We start from the raw sequence: 7,495 nt of genomic DNA, 5'->3' as shown, positions 1-7,495 counted from the left end.
TTGGTACAGTAAACAAAGAAAATATACGGAATTATATTTCCCCATCCTTACGACACTAAAAAACGTTGTTTATTGTTATTAAAAGAAACGTTGTTTATTGTTGTTAAAAAACACACAATTAAGAACATAGTTTAGGTTATTATATGCTAACGATATCTAAACTGTCCCATAGTACTATATATTTTACAACTTACAGCTGTATTTGTTTTAATCAACCAAAAAAAATAATGTAAACTAAAACCAATTCTAACCTCAAACAGATCCAGAAAAATGAATAATTTCCTAATCACTTAAAAATTTCTATTTTTATACTTTTTTAACTTTTTAGATAATATTATATTCTAGATCAGCTGTTAAGTTTTACAGCTTACCTATTCGACAAGTTTTACACATCAGTACAGCAATCGTATTCTGCCCAAGGCTATGATCGACGTCTACATGTTCGTGGTGTGGCTGTTATCATATACACAATATTGGTGTCTGATTTCGTAATGTGTTTACCGACAAATAAAGAACCTTGTGCCAAATTTGACAAAAGTCTAAAAAAATGAGGTATTATCTCGTTATTTTTGGAAGCAAAAAGTATTTTGTCTAACATAGCTATAAGAAGGCACTTTTTTCAATGAGATTCGTTTGATTAAATGTTTACAGCTTAATGTATGTATATTGTATATTGGGATTAAAAGCCACTCGTTTTAACCGATGCTCTTTTCATACATTTGATATGCAGCATGGCGTGTTTTTGATATTCTTTCTCTTCTCTTTATTCTATATAGTAGGGTGGGGAAAGGCGGCACACATATAGCTTATAATGTCCAAACATCCGGATAGTGTTTTAAACAATTAAAAACAATCTATGAAAGTCGTAAGGATATAATACGGTTTTATAATTCTTTGAATGTTTTTTGTTTACTTCCAAATGGGACGAACAAATAGAATAAAAAGGTGTTCCATCTTCCCCACCCTACTGTATATCTATAATAACTTTTTGAAATAAATAAAAAAAAATGTTATGTCATATTCGGGTATGCATAACTGAAATCTTCTGAACAACAAGGTTTAATATGGCGCACAACAAAGCATTGCAAAAAGTCGCAACAAAATTTTAATACATAAATAAATGAAAAGCGTCAAATTTTACGGGTTAATTAAACTATGTAGTGTAATTGGCAATTTTAAATACGCTTTTGTCAAATAGTTGGCAAGTTTAAAAACGATCATATCAAATCTTAAACATAACAAATTTATTTGCTAATGGCATAAAATTACAAATTATACACTTTACTAAGCCGTCAAAAAACTTATTTTAAACATATACACTGACCTTGCCTTTTGGTAGAACAATTAGCATTCGACAATCCCACGTCAGTTTTAAGTCGAAAATCCTGCAAAATAGCGACCGTTAGGTGGCAGAAGAGATCCTGTTTTAAAGCGATACTTGCAGTCAATTTTTTCTAAAATTTTGAGTATTTGCTGTGAAAATTTCAAGTTATTTTAGTAAAGCATTTTTTATAAGAACTAAAATGTGTTAAAACAAATTCTTACAGATAAAAAACGACCAGCAGAAAATGGATATAGTTTACATAATTGAAACTCAACTTTTACGATTCAGTTTCACCGGATTTACACTGTTGATAGATATCAAGTGTTATACTGTACGACTGTTTTATGTAATATCAATTTACGTAAGCGAATATTAAATACGTAACCGAACACGAGTCCTCAGTTTATTCCGAACTTAAACCAGCGTATAGGAAACCATAGTGGGCGTAGCACTTGCACGTAGACATTCGTCGCATTGTGACGTCACTATATAGTATTGTCACGTCATGAAATCACCTGGGCGGAAACCCCCGTCGTTTGAAAAGGCGCCAGGATTTTAACTTTTGTGACAGCCGTTTTGCTGCGTCAGTCAAGGCCATGTCGCGTAAGATGAGTCATTAAAACGCGCGGGCGGGTCCCAAAATTTTGAGCACGTGTTTAACGCCAAAAATAAATCAGGCAAAGGCATTATAAAAGGTTGCGCAATCTGTACAAGAGCTACTATGTAATTACTGAATGCTTTCACGCGCGGGATTTTTATAATTAAACACCAAACTTGACATGCATTGCAAATGACCGTCGAATTATTAAGATTAAAAAATCCGAGACATGAATAAATGTACGTAAATGAACATATGACTATTCAATAAATTTTGATCGCCTAGCCCTAAAGGAAAACAGTTGATTCATTTAAATTTCCGACTAAAATGTTTTATCTTGACACCTATATGTGTTGTCGTATATAAAATAACTAAAAACAGAAGAAAATGCAATAAACTGCCGATAATGCTAAAGTGATTTTTAAATCCCTAAACTCCTTTTTAAAATAAAATTTCTCAAATTAAATTTGAACCCAAAGCCATGCTCCAGCTAAATACAACCTGCACTGCACCAATGCAATTTTTTTCTTTTATTCCTAAGCATTGCAAAATGAATAATATTTGAATGAGCTATTATATTGTATTTGTCTATATGTAATAGCATTTACGCATTTCAGTTTGTATAGACGTGAATAAATTTAATCCATAAATAAGCTGGTATAAACCTAACTTTTACCCCTTATATCTACCGTTTGGTGGTAAGATGGTCCACGTTTACATTCTCTTTTTTCCCTCCATCTGGTAATAAACAAAGAGTATTTACAGAATTATATTACCATACTAAATTCGGACTCTAAGTTTGTTAAATTCAAATTTGCTAGCGTTGTTAATTTTAAAAAGGACGAATAAAAAACATGGAACATTATATGCTAATGGTATCCATCTTTCCCCAGTAATAACAACAATTATCGTTGTTTTTCAATATCTGCGACACATTTTTTCGTTAAAATTCGTTCAAGACCTTTTGCCGTGTTAAATGTTATTTTCTTTAAAAACATTCGACAGCCGTGGTCTTTGTAGGTAATGGGCGTGTGGTTATTTGAATTATAGCGCAGTCTATACCAGCAGATTCGGTCTATATGAACATACTGTATACAGGCATGTATAGTAGATTGGAGGAAGATGGGACACCGTTTCATTCTATTTCTCGTCCCATTTGGTAATAAACTAAGGTTATTCAAATAATTATAAAACCGTAACCTCACGACTACCGTATACTGTTGTTAATCGTTTAAAATACGGTCAGGATAATTAAATATTATGTGCTAAAGGTGTCCCATCTTCTCCCACCCTTCTTGTGGATTTTGTTTATTGGGTGCACTAAAATGTCTTTTTTTAGTTTTTAGACAGATGTGTAACGGACCGTCGTAACATTCAATTACAAGTTTAACATTATTTTATGTAACAGATTTTTTGTTCTCACGTAAGCTGCTTTTTTACTACCCAAAACAATTCTGACGTTTCGGAATAAAGGCTTTATATGTCTGAACCTAAAGCAATAATTTATTTGAGCTATACCGTGCTGTGCTTACAGAAGGCCTATACTTTAGCGGCGATGAAACTTTGTTATTAGTACACAGTGAAATACGAATTATGGTCCAGTATTATTCTGTGTGGGAAAACAGGCAGGGTTCATTAACCACGTCATTTAATGTTAAGGTGGGGGGCTACAATTTTTTTAAATAATTAGCGTCAGATTTGCCTTTTTCGTACAATATTTAAAATTTTAAGATTGTAGAAAGCATATACAGGTTTTGGAGCCGCTTTGGTAAAGGAAGCCCAAAGCATTTTTTTATATTTCGAATTTTAAACTATTCACAAATTCGTTCCGATTTGATGTATAAAATGTCATACGCTAATAAAGTTTTGTTAGGAGAATTATGTTTCGTGGCGATTTGTTATAGATAAATTCTTTTTAAATTTGAAAAAATCTTGTTCGGTTAACTGGTTGACATATAGACCGTAAAAAGCTCTTTGTTTTTCGCTAAAACGCGATTCATATTCCTATATCCCATATTCTTAATCGGACCTTTTATAAAATATGAGGGCCGCGGTGAAATGAAACTCACTCTGAAGCATTTTGATCGAGTTACTTCGATTCGACTGAGTTATAAGCCCGGATATGAATCATTGCTTTATCTTGGCTTAAAGCGAACTTGACGTATTTCCTAAGGTGCCGCAACCCGCCAAACTACATTAAGTGCCTATATATCCGACTGTCTGTTAGAAAATACGACTCAATAAAAATTAATGTCACAATTTCAATTTCTGACCGTGGTAACGACGAAATGATCGACTAATTGCGCACACGTAAATATAAACGCGCGAGTTTTAAACACACACACACAGAAAAAAAACATTTTAAAAGGACTAACAGAAATGTTAGCATTTTACCCAAAAAAAAACTATAAAATAATCGTTATAATATTAGAAAAGATCAAGGTAATTTAAGCATGAAAACGGAGTCGATATATTTAATAAACATCTGCGTTATTAAGTGTTCAACGTATCTTAAACACCAGTTTGTTCTATTTCGCACTGAGTTGTATAAACGTAACATAAGTTTGCGGTTACATATATCCGCACAGTAGGAGTTCACAGAATGGCTATACATCGTAATTATAAAACACCGTATCTTCTAACCGTTATCCTAAAAACGTTATATGTCTAACCTTCAATGATGGTAAGGCAAGAATGCAGGGATATTACACACTTCGATGACTGCTTCGACCTTAAAATGGCCGACGAGCCTTAAAATTCAATACATATGGAAAAATATACAGAAGCAGTTGGGCTAGTGTGTTATTTTAACGTCTGCTTCAACGTAGTTAGGTGCTTGTTCGAAATGTAGTTGTGTTTTAAGAAGTTTTATATTAGATAATTTCTTTCGGCGAACTAAGATAGAAAACTGAATTCTGAAGAGACGGAAACTCTATACGGCTGATAAACCCATATCATGTTTCAGCATGCTGCCTGAGGTGATAGTTCTAAAGTGAATAGCAGAGCTGTTCCACCACCAAACTCTTGGTGTCAAAAAAACGGTGAATTTTTTATAGTTGTAACGTTTAGTAATAGCAGTGTATAAAATAATGTACGATAAACATGGGTAAAAAAATTAATTATATTTATTGTATATATATATATATAATTGCATCTTATATATAGTAGGTTGGGGTAAAATGGTCTGTGTTTTCACTCTCTTTTACAGTCCCATTTGGTGGTAAATAAAGAATATTTATAAAATTATATAACTGTATCTTTACGACTTAAAAATAGCGTTGTTAATTGTTAAAACGCGATTGGGAAATTTGGGATGTAAAATCGAAACCGTATCCATGTTGCCCCACATTATTTTGGCTCACTAAAAATATCATTAGACCGGTATAGGTCTGGCTAGTAAATTAAAGAGTAGGCCTACTTCTGTGGGGAGATGGGACACCTTCAGCACATGATATTCAAATATCCTCATCGATCGTATTTTAAACAATTAACAACGGTCTATGGGAGTCGTGAGGATGTGGATTTATATTTTTTTTGTTATTTTTTTGTTATGTAAATACTGTCCCACAAGATAAATTTCGTTAGGACACAATCCCATATTTTTAAACAATTACCAATATTCGTGAACATACGGTTATAAAAATCTGAAAATCCTTTGTAGATCTTACCCCAACCTACTGCAATAATTGTATTGGGCAAGACAATTAATCATGTCTCTCTGTTGGGTTAGACAACATAGATATATTTCATGCCACAGTAATTATTATCTTTTTTGTCCAATTTGGCAGAAAATAAAGAATATTTACAGAACAATTTTACCGTATCCTCACACTTCTTAAAAGGTGTTGTTAATTGTTAAAAACAAGATGAGGAATTATGGGGTATTAGGTGTTATTGAAATCCATCTTATCCAACAGGACTATGTAGTATAGTATAGTATACGGCGGGGGGAAGATGGGACGCCTTATTATTCTGTTTTCTCGTCACTTTTGGTAGTAAACAAAGAAAATGCAAATAATTATAAAACCGAATTCTTACGACTTTTATATAGACAGTTGTTAATTGTTTGAAACACGATCAAGATATTTGGATATTATGTGATCAAGGTGTCCCGTCTTCCCCCACCCTACTATATAACCAGTTTCAAAATTCCCACGTTTTATGAAAAACAAGGCATTTTTGGGGTCTTTATTAATAGCTTGAGATTTTTCGGTTTCAATCGATCAAAGATGCGGCGTGCGAACTCGGTGCTTTGTCGCCACTTTGTTTGTTTGTTTCTTTGTTTATCTGTCGCGATCGCCCGCGCTCGATGCCGCATCAAACCACCTTTAACTCGCCATTAGCGCAACGCGGGTGACGCTTCACTAATACCTCCGCACCACCAAGCACGAGGTGTATGAATGTATACTGGAATATTAAGATCGGCGAAATGGGTTGTTTTCAGGACATTTGGGATGTTTTTTGTCCGTGTGCTTGGCGTAGCGTAAAAGGTCCGTCAAAAATGCGTCATTCCGCGTCCGTAATTAACCACGGCGATGGTTTTTCGATTAAGATTGGAAATCGAAGCGACTTTACGCCAGTCGCCGAAAACGGAGCCGTATCCATATAGGATATGATGCAGGCCGATAGAAACATGACTTCTGAAAAATAAACAAACCTTCAGCCGATGCCGCCCTTTGAAGACGCCGAGCTGCCGCGGGCTAGAAAGCGAGACGGAGGTATAGGCGGCGGAAAAGCGTAGAAAAAATGGCAAACAGTTTTGAACAGAGAGGCTCGTATAAGCCACACCGTTCGAAAGTGCCGAGTGTAGGAGCAGGGCAGTGCGTAATAGCGTTCAATGGCATTGGTAGAATTGTAATTTGAAATATAAGAAGGGGCCAGATAACAAAAGCTTAATGGGTTTGGTTATTTGAATTTTTCGCGCGGATGTAAACCGAAACTTCGTGCCGTGTTATTAGAATAAGGCCGGAATATCAGGTATTAGATCAGAGGATAAAATTGAATATTAGAACTTAATATAAACCGAGCGTAAGGGCTAATTTGTAAGTAGTAATTGATCTGAAGCGACATTCGCTCGCGATGGATTAGCCAAAAGTAAAGCATAGCGGCTTCAAGGCCATTAGTACCTATCACTTAGAAGTAATCACGCCATACCAAAAGCTCGCGTGTTGGCCTGCTCGGGCAAAGCGAATCTCTGCCGAAAGAAAATTATGTGTGGGCTCTATAATCCTTAAATGTGGACCCGTATATCGTGTAATATCAGCGCCACAGCAAGCCTAAAATGAGCCACCCAAGGTCCATAATCTGTAAACCGCGATGCGGTTATATCTCTATCATTGAAAAAGTGCTTATTGGATTCTTATAGTGAGACATATCAAAAGCGTGCAGGGGATATCATAAAATGGGGGGTAGTGGTATAAATATAAATACAGAACCGGTGCCAGTCATTATCCCGGCGCAATAAGTATAGTTAAGCCACTTATACGCATTATTATCGCACTCTCAATGCAGCATAGCTTATACAATGATCATACCCGATTCTTGCTTAACGTACGTTAAGGATAAATGGGACA

Source organism: Ciona intestinalis, chromosome 7 (genome assembly GCF_000224145.3).
Source record: "Ciona intestinalis chromosome 7, KH, whole genome shotgun sequence".
Classification (NCBI taxonomy): domain Eukaryota; kingdom Metazoa; phylum Chordata; class Ascidiacea; order Phlebobranchia; family Cionidae; genus Ciona; species Ciona intestinalis.
The sequence above is the reverse complement of the archived record's forward strand: the minus strand, read 5'-3'. Positions refer to the sequence as shown.